This window comes from Fistularia commersonii, chromosome 21, assembly GCF_037954325.1.
Source record: "Fistularia commersonii isolate RoL2024-O1a breed Wild chromosome 21, RoL_Fcom_v1.0, whole genome shotgun sequence".
Lineage (NCBI taxonomy): Eukaryota > Metazoa > Chordata > Actinopteri > Syngnathiformes > Fistulariidae > Fistularia > Fistularia commersonii.
Genome location: NC_141304.1, coordinates 525,755 through 543,876, shown reverse-complemented (window position 1 = coordinate 543,876; position 18,122 = coordinate 525,755).

Here is an 18,122-nt window from a genome sequence, read left to right as displayed (position 1 = left end):
TTTCCTGTGCAGGGCAGTGATTAATGGACGCTCTTGTTACATAATTCTTCTTCTCCACACAAAGGGAGTGGGTTTGGGGGGTCAGGGGGGGTCAGGGGTCAGGGGTGGGGGGGCAGAGAGACCACCCGGTCTTCAGGAACCACTTCCTGTCAGACACTGAAGGAACTCCATCTGCCTTGTCAATCATGGGGTTAGCTGTCAATCACAGTCAGCTGTCAATCACAGGGTCAGCTGTCAATCACAGGGTCAGCTGTCAATCATGGGGTCAGCTGTCAATCACAGGGTCAGCTGTCAATCACAGTCAGCTGTCAATCACAGGGTCAGCTGTCAATCACAACCCCCTCTCATTCTCCCACATACAGACGTTTAGCCTTCAATGAACCTGCTGGCTGTTTTGGGACGGTGAGAGCAAGATGGAGAACCTGGAGAGAACCAAGGAAGAACCTGGAGAGAAGACAGTGAGGAGGAAGCTTTGATGTGACAGCAGCAGGTTCTCGAAGAACATTCAGAAGAACCAGAAGACCTGCACATTAAACATCGGAACAAAGTGAAGGCCACCCCTTCGCTTCCTGGTCTCCTGGTTTATGGAGAAACTCGGAGGTCCTGACCCAGTGATGGTCCACTAACACCGTCGGACTGGTTCCTCAGGATCCAGCCTTCATTCTGCCCCTTTCTTCTGGAGCGCTGACCATCAGCAGCAGCATTTCTACCGGCATCAACGGGACGTCTTCGCTTCAACCTGGATCTTCATCACCTCTTCTTCACAACCTCAACCAACAGCAACGTCACTTCATCTTCTAGTCAAGTTCACGTTACCCTCGGGTCACATTCAGGTTCCATGTCATGCTAAGGTTTATGGTCACGTCATGTTCAGGTCACCTTCAGCTTCCGTTCAGGTCCCCTTCGGGTCACATCCTGATTCCTTGAGGTCAGGTCACCCTCAGGTCACCTACAGGTAAGGTTCAGGTCACCCTCAGGTCACCTTCAGGTAAGGTTCAGGTCACCTTCAGGTAAGGTTCAGGTCACCTTCAGATAAAGTTCAGGTCACCTTCAGGTTGAATCCAAGTTACAGACGCTGTTAATGTTTAGGTTACGTTGAAGTCAAGTTCAGGTTACCTTCAGGTCATTTCCAGTTCATCTTCAAGTCACCTCCACGTCATGTTTAGGATACGTTCAAGTTGTGCTCAAGTCACATTCCAGTCATGTTCAGGGTCAGAGAACGTTCGGGATCAAGTTCAGGTCACCTTCATGTCCCCTTCAGATCACCTTAGAGTCACTTTCAGGCCAGGTTTTGGATACATTCAGGTTTAGCTTTAAGTCAGGTTTAGGTTCCTGATCAGGTCACCTTCAGGTTACGCTGAGGTTTACATTGTTGTCATTGGATCTGTGTGTTATTTAGACAGCATGAGGAACCCGGAGAACCCGGAGGAACCTCATGGAGAACATGGAGTCTCCACACAGGAAGGCCCCTTGCTGGAAACCTACCATGGACCTTCTGGCTGTGAGGAATGAACCACTGAGCTCCGGTGCTGCCCTGTCATCATATCATCACTATTATTATTATTATCACTATTATTGTTGGTGATGTTGTTGTCAGCCACTCCATGATGGCCATGAGAGCATCAGCCAGAACCAGGAAGTAGGTGTTCCACGGTCTGCTGTACCAGAGAAGACTGGAATGATGGGATGATGGAACGTCATCACGCCATCAGCGATGGTTGAAAAGATCCCCGGGAAGCTCCACGGCTCCCAGGAGGATAAATTAGTGTCCAGAGATGGATCTCCACAGCCTTCCAACGGCTAATTACACGGGAAATACGACGGGCAGGGTTTCGGTTTTAAAGCCTCCAAGAGCTTCACAGACGGCGGGTCCTTCAGCCGGCAGATGTTGCTTTGACTCGCAGTTTGTCAAACGGAAGGTCTCACAATGATATATTTGTTGTCGAGCCATCATGGTGAGATGTTTATGGTCTGATATGATCTTCCATATGGTGTCCTCCTCTATCTCCTCCACCCCGACCCCCCAGAGGTCACAGTGTCAGGGTGTTTCATTAACACCTGAGAAGGCGTCAATCACAGTTCAGAGCTCATAAACAAATCAGCAGTAGACTACATGTCTGGGATCTCCAGGGTTCAAGGCAGACACCACCTCCACCCCATCACCTCCAGCCCTCCACCTCCACCCTATCACCTCCACCTCCACCCCGTCAGCCAAATGCCAACACCGCGCCGGCCGGTTCAGAGGGTTTTCCTGAAAGTTCTGTCCGTCACCTGCAGGGAGCTTCTGCTGGAGTCTGTCCCTCGCGGAGATAAAGGGACAGAGAACTACACCTGAAGACGATCCACAGACGAGACCTCAAGGAGCCTCTGCTTGTCTAGTTTGTCAGTGGACGATGGTTGACGGCCGCGAGCGAAGACACGGGACGGTTTCTGCTACGTTGGCAGGAAGAACCTGATTCCCGTCCACCCGGAGACCTCCATCTCTGCCCTGGGATGTTCAGCAGATACGAGCGGGTTCCTGATGTTCTCGCCGCCGTCTTCCATCCACGGTTCGATGGTGGACCTTCCGGTTACGGCTTCTGATCAGTTCTTTGGTTCTTCTCCGTATCCGTTTTCCCCCCTTCTACCGGGCTGATGTCAAGACAGCGGGGGGTATCTTCAGAAATTAGGCTTCACCTTCAAACGGAGGGTTTCATATAGTCTCCTCCTGATTTCCAATTCCTTCTCCAGGACCTCTCTCTGCCCCCGCTGTCCTCCTCTTCATTAGCTCTGACGCTCCCCACCAGGCCTGGGAGGGGGGAGAAGAATTGGAGAAGTAAAACAAGGTTATTTGAGAACCTCGCAATCATCCTGCAGTTACGTCAAGCTCCGGTCACCAAGTGGGACAAAGAACCTCCAGGGTCCTTCAGGGTCCTCCAGGGTCCTCCAGGGTCCTCCAGGGTCCTCCAGGGTCCCAGGTGTGCACGGCCTTTCGCTTCTTAAGCGTTGGAGAGGCTTCACCTCAGCTGGAACCTGCAAGGGTGAAGCTCTTCTTCTGTCATCACGGCCACAACCTGTCAGAATTCTGCTTCCTGGCTGCTCTTCTGTTGTCCCTGCCGTCCTGCAGACTCAGGAAGTCCAGTCTTCTGCTCGGGGCTCATTAACCTTTCACGCGCCTCCTCTTGTTATTCCTGTCATGCAGCCGTGGCAGCCGGCGCCCCGCTCTCTCTTTTGGCGTTCTCTAAATGCCGATCCGTCCCGGAGGGCCGGAGCGCCAACGGGCACGTTCGCGGTGAAGATCACCTCGTCTTGGTTTGTCCCCGACCCTCAGACCTCGGCCCGAGCGGATCGTTATTCGGTTAATAATTAAGGTTCAGACCTCCTTGAGCCGCCGGAGCTCGATCGGCTTCGGGCTACGTGGACAGGAGACGAACCCTCTGACCTTCACAGGGTCGGTTTAGGTTGTCCGGACTGTCAGCCGGGGTTTGCAGCCCCCCAGAGATCCAGGGACCAGGGTCTTGAAACCCGAGGTGCTCGGACGAAGATGCAGCAGCAGCAGGGTTTGGGTGGCAGGTGGCAGGTTTTTCCCCTCGGGCAACATTTCAGGAGGCCGCTGACATCTTCCGAAAACCCTCCTGGGTCTGCGCAGGGAGCCTCTTCGCCCACCGCCTGACCGTCCCCTCATTGGACCGCGGACCACGTAGGTGTGCACGCTGACCGCCTCAGGCGCATTAAAGTCTGAAGATCAGAGATGAAGAGCCCCAGCACTCCAGCAGATGATCTGCAGGGCGGACACGCCGCGGGAATCAGGGATACTGGCTAAAGCTGCGGACTGAAAGCACTGCGTGTAAAAGTACTCGCTGGAAGATGGACCCATGAATGATTCAAATGAGTCCGGACGTTTTTAGCACCTTCCAGAAACATGGAGGTCCAACCTTGGAGCGGTGGAGGTACCGAAGGACCCTGTCTCACTGATCTTTCTCCAGGATTATGAGCCCTCCTAGCATGTGTCCACCTGCTTCATTTATCCTTCCCATCACAAAAGACAAAAGTCCGAACTACCTGTCCATCATTCCTTCTGCCTTTCTGCTGTTGTCCACAGAGCCTCTGGGACAAAGTTCAGTTTCTCCTCAGGTTTCCAGTTGAGGAAAACAAATAATGAGAGCTGCAATGGATTCACTGATTCAGGGGAGTGAAGGAGGTGTTTGTGTGTTTGTGTGTGGAGGGGGGGGGTTGTCTATTGATTGGCTTCAGATTTTCTCTCTACTCCACAAGTTCAGACCCCCAGAGAGCTAAACAAACATCGAAGGCAGTAAAATGCACCAGATCTGCAGCTCGGCTGTCTGGTTCAGTCTGTTACAATCTATTACAGTCTATCAGAGCAGAGCAAGGATTCCTGTGGAGAATATTTGCCATTGTCTAATTTCTTCCCCGGAAACATGGTCCCTTGGGGTCCAAAAGAAAGACAACAATGGACTTGTTTGTCCGTCACCGGGGTCACCGGGAACAGGGTTGGGCCCCGATGGCGAACGGCCTGCGCCATCGGGGCCCGGCTGGGCCAAGCGTGGATCCCCAAGGACGACGTGGTTTGGCCGCAGTGCGAGCCGGCTGGTGGCCGAAGTCGGGGACCTTGGCAGTCGAAGCTTACGCAGAAGAAGCTGCCTCTAGTAAACATGAAATCTGGTGGAGAAGGAACCTCAGCGGGTGTGTGAGGCCCACGTCTTCGGCTAGATACAGTCGGACTCGCCTCAACCCACAGCTTGGGTTCCAGAACCAGTCCCCTCGAGAAGGGATGGACTCTTTACCGCTCTGGAGCTGCCACCAGCGAGAGATGCCGAGCAGGTGTGGGCTTACTTGCTGCCCCCACAACTTGGCACTTGTACTTTGGGGTTTAACCCAGTGGATGAGTAGGTAGTCAGCCACCCCTAGCACTTCAGACACCTCACCCTTTCTGGAGTGTCCTTGTGAGGATGATAGTTAGCACTCCTACCAGGGACTCCTACATTCTACTTCTGGACTTTGGTGTCTGAGTGGACCACGTTCCGTTCCTCCAATGTTGAGGCGGCAAACTGGAGCTGTGGCTTTAAGGCAGTAACCCCCCACCCTTTTGGTGGACACCAGTGGTAGGGGATGAAGAAGCTGAAGAAGGAGGCCTATCGGCCCCTTTTGGCCTGAGACATTGTGGGTCGGTGGAAGAAATACCTCCAAGACCGCCTTAATCCACTCCTATCTCCAGAGCTGAAGTTGCAGAAGAGGTTGAAATCCTCCTCCGTCATATCCGGGGTGGATGAGATCCACCCTGAGGTGCTCAAGCCTCTGGGTGTTGTGGGACCATCTTGGCTGATGTGCCTCTGCAACATGGTGTGGACATCAGGGGCGGCACCTCTCAACAGATGACGCAGGGTAGTGATACCCCTCTTTAAAAAGGATGTGTTCAAACTCCAGGGCAATCAGACTCCCTGGAAAGGTCTATGCGGGGGTCCCGGGGAGCAACGTCCATCAGACAATTGAACCTCGGCTTCAAGAGAAGCGGTGTGGTTTTGCTCCTGGCCACGGAAGAGGGGGCCTGCTCTGCATCCCAAGCAGGGTCCTGGAGGGTGAACGGGAGTTCGCCCAACAAGTGTACATGCGATTTGTAGACTTGGAGAAGCCATTGTACCGTGTCTTTTCCCGGGGGGGCAGCTCCGGGAGTATGGGTTGCCAGATCCCATAATATGGGCCACCGGGTCCCGGTATGACCGGGGCCAAAGCCGAGCCGAGTCAGATATGTTTCCAGAGAGGGTTGCATTCTGCCAGAGCTGCCCTTTTCACAAATTCTCTTCATAACCTTTATGGACAGAATTTTTAGGCACAGCCAGGCTGTTGAGGAGTGTCTGGTGGCCTCAGGATTGGGTCTCTGCTTTCTGCAAACAATTGCGGTCCTGTGGATTCAACAGACCGTGGCTCTCACTGCTGAACCTGAGGCGGTCAAAATCAGCACCTCCAAATCCAAGTCCAGACCAAGTCCCGGCCAGAAAACAGAGTTGGATACCTCGGGGTGTTACTCAGGAGTGAGGGCAGAACGGAGCCACAGGACGCTTGGTGGATGGGCAGCAGGGAGGTAGACTGTGAAAAAGAAGCTGAGCTGATGAAGCTCCTGATTTATTTATCCCATCTTTACATTCCCATCAAGATAGATGGATATATGTGTTTATACATATAGATGTATAAATATGTACATGTATGTTTGAAAACTTAAAAAACGGTGAAAGAGCGATAGGGGATTTTCTGAACAAGGGTACAATGAGTATAATAACAGTGTTATTATAAGTTTGTGTGATGCAGCAACGGTGTGTCTGTTGACATCATGATGACACCAGACATCATTGTTGATCATTATTGTTATTATTTACAACAATCATGACTACGTGATCTTGGCCCTTCTGCTCGCTGGTGTATCAGAAGCTGTGATTCCGGCCGGCCACCAGGTGGCGCCGCTGGAGGGGTCCGGGAGACCTCTGAGCTGGTTCGAGAGATGATGCGAGATGGTCTATGAAGATACAAGACGGTAGGGGAGGGGCGACAACAGACAGAGCACCTGAACCCCACCCCCACCTCCGCTGGCACTGCATCTCTGCCCGGTCATTGTCCTCTCCAGAGGGTGTGAAGGTCATCTGCCCGGCCTCACGGCACAGATCCGTCATGTGTCCTCGGGTGAAGAGATGAACCTCGACTGTGTTTTCAGAGCTCCAGAACAAACCCCCCACCAACACCACCACAAGGAACATACATATGCACTTACATACACTTTGAGGCTCGAGTGACTTTTCCTGGAAAGGCATGGAAGCTCCGCTGTTATAAATCATGTATAGAAACATACCTCCTGGATTTTCTTCCCTTTTTGAATGCGAGTCGACAGGCTAATGGGCTCGGTGCAGGCTGGTCTCCGCCCGATGTCTGGAATGGTGCCGTGTCCATGTGACACATACTTGTATGCTCCGGCGCAACAAGGGAACGGTCGTATGTTCCTATGTGGCGTGTGAATGAAAGGGTGAACGGCCGAATGACATCGCGTCGTGATGGATGGGCGAGCGGTCCAGGAGGAACCCCTCGTCTCCAGCTGGGACGGAAGGGTGAAGAAGGAGGAGGACGGGTGTCTGAGGCGAGAGGAGGGAGGGTTTGGAGGGAAAGATTTGACGGATGATAATCCCCGGAGACCCCGGGAGGAGGGACGCATGTTGCCGTCGGCAGGGAGAAACCGGACGTCCGGGAGCCACGCTGGACTTTTCTACACGCATGGACAGCTGGTGCTGACCTCATGGAGAAGAAGCTGCTGAGAAGAAGAAGCTGCTGAGAAGACTCGGGTCCTTCGTCCTCGGTGCAAAGGTGAAGGTGAAGGTGAAGGACAGTTACGCTGGATGGCGCCTTCGTTGACCTCAGAGGCTCATGGCTTCTACATGACATGACCACACACACACACACACACACACACACACTCGCACGCACACATGCCCACACACACTTAACCGCATGCATGCATACATACACACACACATACACACACACACTCTCACACACACACACACTCACATGTATGTACACACACATACGTACTCACAGCACATGCGCACACACTCACACACACACACAAGCACAAATGCACACATGCGCACACACACACATGGATGCATGCACGCGCACACAAGCATACGCACATACACGCATGCACACACACGCACACACACACACTCACATGCATGCATACACACACACGCACACACACAAGCACAAATGCACACACACACACGCAAGCATGCACACACACACACACTCACGCACACACGCATACACATATACACACATGCAAAAACGCATGAACACAACACACACTCACATGCATGCACTCACAGCACACGCACACACACTCACGCATGCACGCACTCACACACACACACACACACACACACACACACATACACACACACACAATCATGCACACAAGCATACGCACATGCAAGAACGCATGCACACAGAAACACGCTCGCACGTACACACACACACACACACACGCACACACCAGTGGTGGCAGAGCCTTCATGCAGGCCCCGGGCCGTCCCTTCCGTGCCCCTCAGGTTTGTCCTCCTGGTCCAGGAGAACTTTGCTCATCTGCTGGTTTGAACCCTGGACCTCCTGAGACGCTGCGTCTGCAGGTCCGACTCGAGAAGCTCCTCCTCCTGCGGCGGCGAGGAGCTCCTGAGGGGACGCAGGGAGACGCACGCCATGCAGATGTGACATTTACACTCGCAACCAGACCGAGGACCGACGATCACACACACACACACACACATATACAACACAATGGGAGCAGATAGGTATACTACACACACACACACACACCTGCACACACACTGGAACACCTGGACAGAGTCCAGCTGACAACATGCAGACACACACACACACACACACACACACACACACACACATACACACACACACACACACACACACACACACACACGCTCCATCTCCAGACAGACAGACAAACTCTCAATCACACACAACCACACACATGAACACACTCTGTCATCACACACAAACAGAAACACATAGTCCACAACCCTACCTCACACTCACGCACACTCAGTCCTCACACACACACACACACACACACACACACACACACACACACACACCGCGTCGGAAAACCTAATAAAGCAGCCGGACGGAACGACCCGAGCCGAAGGAGAGGAGTTTGTTTGTGGTTTCTTATGAGGTAAACACACACACACACACACACACACACACACACACACACACACACACACTCATGCACACTCAGTCCTCACACACACACACACACACTTTCACTACATCTTAAGCACTTTATTCTTAGACACACCCTCCGCCCTCAAAAACACACTCTGCCCTCTCACACACACACACACACACACACACACACACACACACTGTGCATCCTGTGTGAGTCAGTGTGAGGGCAGTTGGTTTGTGTGTGTGTGTGACAAAATATATATATGTGTGTGTGTATGTGTGTGTGCATGTGTGTGTGTGTGTGAGTGTGTGTGTGAGTGTGTGAGAATGTTCCTACTTCCATTTTGTACTAATGAGGTTTATTCAAATGTCCAACTTTCACCTGTTGGGCAGCTGAGTTCTCCAGGGTTCTCCTGAGTTCTCCAGGGTTCTCCTGAGTTCTCCTGAGTTCTCTTGAGTTCTCCAGGGTTCCTCAGGGTTCTCCTGAGTTCTCCTGAGTTCTCCAGGGTTCTCCTGAGTTCTCCAGGGTTCTCCTGAGTTCCCCAGGGTTCTCCTGAGTTCTCCTGAGTTCTCTTGAGTTCTCCAGGGTTCCCCAGGGTTCTCCTGAGTTCTCCTGAGTTCTTCAGGGTTCTTCTGAGTTCTCCTGAGTTCTCCAGGGTTCTCCTGAGTTTTCCTGAGTTCTCCTGAGTTCTCCAGGGTTCCCCAGGGTTCTCCTGAGTTCTCCTGGGTTCTTCAGAGTTCTCCTGAGTTCTCCAGGGTTCCCCAGGGTTCTCCGAAGGGTTTATGCTGCTGGTGTGGTTCTGCGGTGTGTGTGAGGAGTGTGTTTCAGAATGACTAAACGCCTCGGGGTCCCGGGGGCCCGAACCTTTGAGAGCAGCTGCTGGTCGTCCGGCGCCGTGTTTGCGGCTGATCTTTGCTCAGACATCGATCGGCGTCTCCGGCCCCGGTGACGTCGCTGACCTTCAAGGAGCTCCCAGGCTTCCCAGAACGTTTGTTTGCCGCGGAGCAGCAGAGCAGCAGAGAGGCTCGCCGTCCTTCCACGCCAACCCACCTGACGCTCCTGCTCGTGCTCGTGCTCGTGCTCGTGCTCGTGCTCGTGCGCGTGCGCGTGCTCGTGCTCGTGCGCGTGCTCGTGTTTCCGTGCGAGCGGCGGACCGACGCCTCTGGCACCTTTCCCCCGCGGCGTGCTGCAGGCGCCACTCGCAAAGGTCAGCAAAGGTCACCGGGTCAAACTGGGAGGCGGAGCTACGAGCTACCGAGGCTACAGCTGGGACAGGGTGTGTGTGTGTGTGTGTGTGTGTGTGTGTGTGTGTGTGTGTGTGTACGTGTGAGTGAGGACAGAGTGCGTATCAGAAGACAGGGTGTGTGCTAGGACAGTGTGTGTGTGTGTGTGAGGAAAAAGTGTGTATGAGAGGACAGAGAGTGTGTGTGAGGACAGAGTGTGTGTGTGAAGAAAGAGTGTGTGAGAGGTAAGAGTGTATGAAAGGACAGAGTGTGTGAGTGAGGACAGTGTGTGTGTGTGTGTGTGTGTGTGTGAGAGAGAGAGAGAGAAAGGAAAGAGTGCATCTGAGAAGACAGAGTGTGTGTGAGGACAGTTTGTGTATGTGTGTGAGGAAAGAGTGTGTATAAGAGGACAGAGTGTGTGTTTTTGAGGACAGAGTATGTGTGTGAGCACAGGGTGTGTGTGTGTGAGGACAAAGTCTGTATGAGAGGACAGTGTGTCTGAGGGGGCAGAGTGTGTGTTTTTGAGGACAGAGTGTGTGTGAGGAAAGAGTGGGTATGAGAGGACAGAGTGTGTATTAGAGGACATTGTGTGTGTGTGTGTGTGTGTGTGTGTGTGTGTGTGTGTGTGTGTGTGTGTGTGTGTGTGTGTGTCTGTGTGTGTGTGTCTGTGTGTGTGTCTGTGTGTGAGAGACAGAGAGAGAGAGAGGATGTGGCATATGTGTGAGGCTGGAGTGTTTCACACACTCCCCATCCTCATGCACACTCTGTCCTCAAATACTGTTTCCTCTCAACACACACACACACACACACACACACACAAACACACACACACACACACACAGCCCTTGTTGGTCATGTCTGATGGACCCTGTACCCCTGGTTCTTCTCAGTTCTCCTAATGGAAGCTGTCCTGAAGCTCAATCTCCTTGTGTGGTGACTGGACTTGTATGTCCAAAAAGGTAGAAACCAAAAAGGTCAAGCCGAACGTCTCAGAAGTGAAACCTGTCGGCTGGCGTGGCCTGAGGCTCAGGTGCAACTCTGCCATTCCCACAACGAGCCACCAGAACCTTGACCCGCCCAAGACCCTGGCGGGTCAAGTCAGAAACTCCCCGGGGGTCATGAGGAGTGACGAAGCCTCTGGGATGAGGGCCGGAAAGTCCAGTTGGGACAAGAACAAGTCACCATGACCTGGATGACGGAGTTGTCTCGTGACATTTCAGGTGCGGAGCAGCTCTGGACCTTACTCCTGATGTGCAGAACTCAGATGTGGCCGGACGCCGGCAGGCTTCTGCGAAGGAGGGCACAGAAGGCACAGCTGATTGCGCAGCGAGGATAACGGTAGCGCTAACAGTTGGATGGTTCCAGCTGACATGGTGGAATAAAGGCTGCAGATCCAGTCGCGCCCCCTGGGACTCTGGAGAAGACACGAGGTTACCGTTACGCACCGTCGAAGGGACGCGAGTACAGATAGGATGGAGCGGGACGACTGAGAAGAGCCTCGTGGGACACTCCTTGTCAGATCTTATTGTGGCAGCTGGACTTGATGTCTTGATGGCTTCTGCGGTCCTAATGGACTGTGGGGAGTTGTGGTATCCAAGCGTTGGGGTTGCAGGCTGATCTAAATAGAGATGGCTTTTTACGCTAATGAGAGAGCTGGTGAGCGGACGCTAGGCTGAATGGAGTTGTTGTGTCGTTAGCGGTAACAAAGGTACAACTTCTGGGGACTCCCGAGGATACGGACTTGTACAGCTTAAGTTTGGATCACGTGGAACAAAAGAAACCCATCAGATCACTCGACGTGAGGCTCCGGCGGGTACGCTTTGGTTGTGGACCCGGTTCGTGGGTTGATCTGTCTCGGGTCGGACGGGAAGCCTCGTGCGGAGAAGCTGAAGGGAAACGATCCCCGCCTGGCACCCGGGGCGGAGACGATGAACTCCAGATCCTTCTCGGATGTTTTCAGGAAGCGGTTCCCCGAAAGATTCGCGCCGACTCTTTTGGACAGCGAGGGGAGAAAAAGTTCTCCATACCTGACGGAGGCCGGCGTCCGACCTCGCGGCTGTGACCTCCGGCGCTGGACGGCCGCCAGCATCGCACAACATCCAGCAGATGGTGGATCCAGCCAGTCGGGACTCACACCAACTTTCCTCCCGCAGAAGAAGAGTGATTGGGACCACCTGTGGTTCTGCCACCTGTTTTTGATGCTCGGTGTAATTAAACCTTGTCCAGACGACTACCCGCGGGTCGCCAGCGCTCGGCGTCGCGCCGCCAGCTCCTCGCCCATCACTCAGCCGCGAGTGGAAACTAGACTTTCTCTCTTCCTCCTCCATTATCTTCCACTTGTGTCTCCATCTCCTTCCTGACCATCAATCATTCCTGCTGCCTCACCTGAAGGGGGGCTGAAGACTGCCAGCGTTTCCCAAAATGGACTTTCACTTTTACACGTGAATAAACACGGTGACTAAGACCGAACCCCCAACATCAGCAAGGCGACAGCAGGAGGTGCGTTTGGAAGGACTCGCCCATCACTGACCTACAACCGGGACTTCTTTCAAGCCTCGACCCTTTGGGACTTGGAGGGACGCTGGTTTGAGACCCGCTTGGACTCCTGTGCGGACCGGTGGCCGGGGAGGCTCGCGGAGTTGCTCTTGAGCAAGGCAGCGCTCCCTGGCCGGGATCCATAAAGTATCTAACTCAGCTAGCTTAACCTTAAGCTAAAGAAGAACCTCCAGAGAAACTGAGCTGAGATGCCGTTGCTGGTTTGGGTCCGAGTCAGGCACCGTCGGTCCACTGTGCCGAGTGCTTTGCGCCGCCGATCTGAAATGTACCACGAGTCGTGGCTGACCCCGAGGCCAAGGGAGCTACATCGGAGGGAAGACTCGAGGTCATCCTTCAGACGGGAACTCTGGAAATGGCTCACAAGGGACTCAACCGCAATCACAAGCTAATCCGGGCAAGAATCACAGAAAGAATCGTCCGATGTGTCCCGAACAGAGCGAGTCCAGAGGGGTCAAACATCGAGCTAGCGCATCTGGGATGGGCTGCACTTGCAGAGCTTTGAAGGACACGGCAGCCAATCTGGGAGGAAGCCCAAAAGCAGCGGACCGCGGGTCAATCGATCGAATCGCTCGATCGACAAGTTTTACCCCGGCGGATTTTGCCGTCTCGTAAAAACCGCCAGTGACGTCAAGGGTACGAGAACCTTTTAGCTCCTCCCCTTCAAAGCTCTGGAATCCAGCCACGAGTAAACAAAAACTTCTTTCCTCAGAGGTTCCACTCTGAAGGAGACGCAGCTCATTACTCGCAGCTCTAACGGCGGCGTTCGGTTCCCCGCTAATTACGGCGGCTCGTCTCGGCAGCCCGGAGCCAATTAGGAAAAGGAGCGAAGAGGAGACTCTTTACAAATGAAGGCTCCCGAGACTCCGTCCCCCCGCCGAGAACCCGGCTGGTAAACAAGCCGCAAAGGTCCAATTTGTCCAGGAACCCATAGATGCTCCTTCTTCAGCGACGCTCGGGGCCTGAAAACGCCGCGAAAATCGACCTCCGTGTTTCTTGATGATTCCACAAGAACACGTTTGTCGTCTTCTTGGATTCACTAAACGTCACTCTTTTTCAGAAATCACCAAAATTTGAGCCACGTGTCGGGAACGATGGTTATTTCCTGAATATAAGTCGCAGCGGCTAAAAGTGACTATGTCTCAGAAAATTACAATATTTATCTACTGTAATGCAATTAAAAAAAACAAAAATGACTTTTTTAAGATATTCTAATATTTTGAGAAAGGATTTTCCAGTTTTCTTAAGATGTGAGCTACAATCAGCAATATTAAAATAATAATATTAATCCAGAATGCATGACATTTTTGTTTTTGTAATTTTCTGAGACAGTCCTGTAAATGTGTGTGTTCATTTAAAGGACTGTCTCAGAAAATTAGATTATTGTGATAAAGTTCTTTATCTTCTGTAATGCAATTAAAAAAACATGTTTTACATTCTGGATTCATTACAAATCAACTGAAATATTGCACGCCTTTTATTATTTTAATATTGCTGATTACATCTTAAGAAAACTCAAAAATCCTATCAAAATATTAGAATATCATGAAAAAGTAACTTATGCTTTTTAATGTAATTAAAAAAACTCAAAGGTCATATATTCTGGATTCATTAAAAAAATCAACTAAAATATTGCAATCCTTTTATTATTTTAATATTGCTGATTATGGCTTACTTCTTGAGAAAACTCAAAAATAATATCTCAAAATATTAGAATATCATGAAAAAGTAATTTATGTTTTTTTAATTGCATTACAGAAGATAAAGAACTTTATCACAATATTCTGATTTTCTGAGGCAGTCCTGAACAGGCCGCACTCGTCCACGTTATATTATAAGATATTTACACAAACATGTTTTAAACTTTTAATCCATCAGTCCACAAATACCTACCAAAAATTTTTTTTTTTTTCCAAACAGCGGCTGGAACACGGCTGATGAAAAAGATGAATAATAAATAAAACAAAAAAAAAAGTCCACCTACCCGTAAATCAGTGGACCGAACATTTTAGTCACGTTTTTAAATCAATTTTCCGTCAGGTTGTAAAACGGTTTCTGGTGTTGACGACACACAAGGAGATGTTTGCAGATTGTTATGATATTATTTGCTGGATCTTCACTCCGTCTTCACGGACGGAGTCAGCTGTCAATCATCCACCTGTCAATCATCCACCCGTCAATCATCCACCTGTCAATCATCACCCGGCCGTCCAGCTTCTCCGTCGCACAGTGGAAACAGTGTTGGATCTTCAGTGGAGGGAAGACCTGGAGCCTGAAGCGGACCTTCTGAGGTGGTCTCGTTTAAAATCCGGTGAAAATCGCCGTTTCCATGGCGACCGGCTCGGGACGGGCCAGAGTCGTCGTTCCGGAGGAAGTGATTAAAAGGAACGAAGGAGGAAAAACAAGCGCCGACACTTCATCAGCTGCACTTTAGAAAACGCTTCTCCAGACAGCTTGGCGGCACTTACTCGCCAAACGCCCCTTCTCCGCCGTGACGGCCGGCGCCGGCGCCGCCGCTCCGTGACATCCGGCCGCCCCGGGACTAATGAGCTGGGATCCCCGCGCCAATTATTTCGCACAGAACCGGGATTTGGCCGCCGGGGTGCAGAAGCAGCACCTTCTGCTGTCCTAATTGTCGGCTCTTGAAAACTGCACGAGGTGGCGCCGCATCGCTGTAGAGCGGCTCGTTTGTGCTTCCATCAGTGATTCATTTGGGATTCTGTCAGCGATTCAGTTGAGGTTCTGTCAGTGAGTCATTTGGGATTCTGTCAGAGATTCAGTTGTGCTTCCGTCAGTGATTCATTTGAGGTTCTGTCAGTGATTCATTAGTAGTGATCATATTGTTCCACCAATGATTCATCAGTGATTCATTCGTGGTTCCATCAGAGATTCATTTGTAATTCTGTCAGTGATTCATATGTGATTCATTTTTGGTTCCATCAGTTATTCATTCATGGTTCTATCACCGATTCATTTGTGATTCTTACAGAGATTAATTTGAGGTTCTGTCAGTGATTCAATAGTGGTGATCATATTGTTCCACCACTGATTCATCAGTGATTCATTTCTGGTTCCATCAGTGATTCATTTGGGATTCTGTCAGAGATTCAATTGAGGTTCTGTCAGTGATTCATTAGTAGTGATCATATTGTTCCACCAGTGATTCATCCGTGATTCATTACTGGTTCCATCAGTGATTCATTTGTGATTCTGTCAGCGATTTATTTGTGGTTCCATCAGTCATTCATTCATGGTTCTAACAGTGATTCATTTGTGATTCTTACAGTGATTCATTGGTGGTTATTATATGGTTTCATCAGTGATTCATCAGTGATTCATTTTTGGTTCCATCAGTTATTCATTCATGGTTCTATCACTGATTCATTTGTCATTCTTACCGAAATTAATTTGAGGTTCTGTCAGAGATTCAATAGTAGTTCTGTCAGTGATTCTTTTGTAGTGATCATAGTGTTCCACCAGTGATTATTTTGTGATTTATTTGTAGTTCCATCAGTGATTAATTTGTGATTCTGTCAGTGATTCATTTGTGGTTCCTTCAGTGATTCATTCATAGTTCTTTCAGTGATTCATTTGTGATTCTTACAGTGATTCATTTGTGGTTCTGTCAGTGATTCAGTCATGGTTCCATCATTGATTCATTTGTGATTCTGTCAGTGATTCATCAGTGATTCATTTTTGGTTCCATCAGTTATTCATTCATCGTTCTATCACTGATTCATTTGTGAACTTTACAGAGATTCATTTGAGGTTCTGTCAGTGATTCAATTGTAGTTATCACATTGTTCCACCTGTGAGTCATCAGTGATTCATTTGTGGTTCCATCAGTTATTCATCCATGGTTCCAGCATTGATTCATTTGTGATTCTGTCAGTGATTGACTAGTGGTTCATTTGTTGTTCCATCGGGGATTCATTCATGGTTCTATCAGTGATTCATTTGTGATTCTTACAGTGATTCATTCATGGTTCCATCATTGAGTCATTCGTGGTTCCACCAGTGGTTCATTTGTGATTCTGTCCATGATTCATCAGTGATTCATGCATGATTCCGTCAGTAATTAATTTGTGATTCTGTCAGTGATTCATTAGTGGTTATACTATTGTTCCACCAGTGGTTCGTCCGTTGTACATTTGTGGTTCTGTCAGTGGTTGCATCAGTGGTTGGTTGTGGTTCTGTTGGTGGTCCAACAGTGATTCCTTTTTCTGGTTCCATCAGTGATTCATCTGGGGTTCGTTGGGAGTTCGTTGGGAGTTCGTTTGGAGTTCGTCAGGCTCCCGCGGGTTAAAGAGGAGCCATTTTATTCAGTCCTGCCAAACAACAGCTCTGAAGAACATTAATGGGGCTGAGTGTTCCTAACAAGGTGAAATATCACAACCAGCTCTGCTTCTCAGCCTGATAATTGCTTCTGTTCCAGGAGGGCACCTGCAGAGAAAGTTGAAAATATTGTGCTTCAAATGTTCGCGCCTTGTCTGATTATTTTTGGAGCAGCTCGTTCATTTCTTTTCAAATGTCACGTTCACACGTTAAGTGATTCTGAGGCGTGATTCTGAAGATGGCGTCCTCCTTTCCGGGCCGGGTCCTGAAAGAATAACTCTCGCGTTAAAACACGAGGAGCGGCAGCAGATGATTCGGAGGCCGCGGGGAGTTTGCGGAATTAGATATCAGGATTTGAGCCAACAGATATAATTACCTGCTGCTTGCAGACGCTGCAGGTTTGAACTGGATGAGAGGAGGACATCAGCAGCAGAGGGAATGGAGGAAAACATCTCGCAGACGGATACGACGGCTAATTATGTCGGTGGCGATGCGGCCATAACGGCTTCAGAGACGCCGGAGTCCTGTTTATTTTGCATGTACATCCTGCCTCGGGACTATTTTTGCATACGTTGTACATACAGTATCATACTTCATCAAATACATTTTTATTTTCATCTTGTCTTCCTGCTGACGGCCGTCCACCAGCCTCAAGAAACTCATTTATTCTGTTCTCATTAGAGTGGAGCGGCAATAAAACTCTAGTATCCTTGAAAAATGATGTACTACTACCTCTACATTTTGTACTATTTAATCATCATCATAATACTAATAATAATAATACCATTTTTAATTTGAAGGCAGCGTTCTTCACCTGATCCTTCCCTTCCCTCCATTAATCCCTGCAATCACACATTTCTATGTGTCAATGATGTCCACAGTTTCTGTCCACGGCAGTTGATGTACATATTTATCTGTATGATATGTTCATTGCACTATATGTGTAAATGTCAGACATAATACACCATGCATGTACATATTGTTCATTTATTTTATGCAGCCGCCGCTCTTTTGCACGTCTGCTCGGACGCTGAGCTGCGTGCCGACAAGTGGACCCCATGTAAAGCCAATGAAGACAGTATTCTGTATTTTTGCGTTTCTGTTGTTGCCCCCTCGCCAGCTGGGATCCAAAGGAGGCCGTCCGGAGCCACAGCGCCCCCTGCTGCACAGAGATCCTTCAGAGGCGGGTAAATACCCCCGGACTTCATCAGCTCTTTGTATGCATGGAAACAGATGAACAACACGGACAAAAACCCCATCTGGTCAAATGCAAACATGGGCTC